The following is a 2,092-nucleotide window of genomic DNA, read 5'->3' as shown; positions in this document are numbered from 1 at the left end:
GGCGAAGGCGGCGAGGCACTCGGGCGGCGCGGTGGCAGAGTGAGGAGTGCGGGCCGGGAGGGCCCGCGGCGGGCTTCGGCGGGCCGGCCGTGCGGCGATGTGGGCGTGGCGGCTCGCCCTGTCAGTGGGCGACACGTGGCGCGGTGGGGGCGTCGGACATGTCCGGCCGGCGAGATTTCGTCCGGCCGCGTGAGGAGAGGGAGAGGGTTAGGGTTTGATCCGGAATTTTCGGGGAGGACCTATATATAGGCATAGAGGGAGCTAGGAGAGTCCAAAAGAGGTGCGATTTTCGGCCACGCGATCGTGATCGAACGATCTAGTACATGGAGCAGAGTTTGGTGGGTTTTGAGCCAAATTGGAGGGGTGTTGGGCTGCAACACACACGAGGCCTTTTCGGTCCCTCGGTTAACCGTTGGAGTATCAAACGAAGTCCAAATGATACGAAACTTGACAGGCGGTCTACCGGTAGTAAACCAAGGCAGCTTGGCAAGTCTCGGTCCAATCCGGAAATGTTTAATTCCCACGCACGAAAGAAAGCTAGAAATGACCAACGGAGGAGAACGAAGCGCCGGAATGCAAAACGGACAACGGGGAAAATGCTCGAATGCATGAGATGAACACGTATGCAAATGCAATGCCCATGATGACATGATAAGAGATGCATGACAACGACAACAACACACGGAGACAAAGACCCGAACCCGAGAAAATAAAATAACTTAACGCCGGAAACGGCAAGAGTTGGAGTACAAATTGGGAAAGTTACATCCGGGGTGTTACACTCTCCTCAAACGGAAGGATATATGGTGGGTGGAATGGAAAGTGTGCATGCATTGATTCACCCAATACCTTCCGATGAGGATTCCCTCTTAATAGTATGGGTTTCTTACGACGAAAGAAATAAACACCTAGGAAACAATGTCTTCGTTCTTTTCACGAGGGAATGCCTAAGCATCTTGTATCAAACAAAGTATACCTGAGAAACTTGACACACGATTAGACCGCAAAGTGAGTTGTCATCATCACCACAACACTAAGGCGGGGAATGCCCTAACAATATGTATATAGTATAACATGTTCATAACCACACCATATGTATCACCATTATATTCATACATGCATGGGTTTAAACACACTATGATCTCTTATTCAAATATCTGAATCCACTTTTATAATAAATTATTATCTATGTTAGTCTTTTATACCCACACAATCATCTTCTCTTTATAGTTAGCACTAACTTTCTCTCGTGCATGCACACGCCCTTCTTACCCTTCCCCTCCCTCAGCATTCTTTTCATTGTGCACATTCATTAATTTTCTTTAGGTCATTCTCCCACGGTCTCTATAGGTCTCCCCAGCTCCTTCTTTTCGACAAACACCGATCGATATACCTCTCTAGCCAGGTATGCCCGCCACATACACACACTTTCCCTCTTCTCCTCTCACCATACATGCCCCTATCTCTCATGTGGTCCCACACACATGCACACTCTCGCCCCTTTTTTCATCGATCTCGCACTCGCACACTCATCCCCCTCTCTATATAGTAGGCCTCTTGCACGACCTCCTAGGCGCATCCCTGTCTCTCTATCCGTCTCTCTGATCCTTATTTGCCTCTAGCACATGCATTTATACCGATCGATCTCCCTCTATACATATTGCTAGGTTGACTATTACTGTTTTTTCACACGCACCAATCAATCTACCTTACTAGTTATGTCTCTGCCTTTCTCCGACACACGACGATTGATCTACCTATCTAGTTAGGTTTGCTTACCACAGACATATCATTCCCCCCTCATCATCCATGCATGCCTCCCGACCCGTCTCTCACACGCACGCGCACACACAGACACACAACCCCTCTCTTATTGATATTGTAGTTGTACCTTCAGTTTGTCTAGTAGGGCTCTCCCACCATCTCCAAGAAGCAACTCCATCACCACCCCTCCGGCACTCTAGCTCTATCTCTCTCCAAACCTTATTTGTGTCCTACACATATGTATGGATGCCGATCGATCTCCCTTAATACATAGCTAGGTCTCTCCTTCTCCACACGTATATCAGTCATTCTACCTCTCTAGTTACGT

This window comes from Triticum dicoccoides, chromosome 3A (assembly GCF_002162155.2).
Source record: "Triticum dicoccoides isolate Atlit2015 ecotype Zavitan chromosome 3A, WEW_v2.0, whole genome shotgun sequence".
Taxonomy (NCBI): Eukaryota; Viridiplantae; Streptophyta; class Magnoliopsida; order Poales; family Poaceae; genus Triticum; species Triticum dicoccoides.
Note: the sequence above shows the minus strand (reverse complement) of the source record.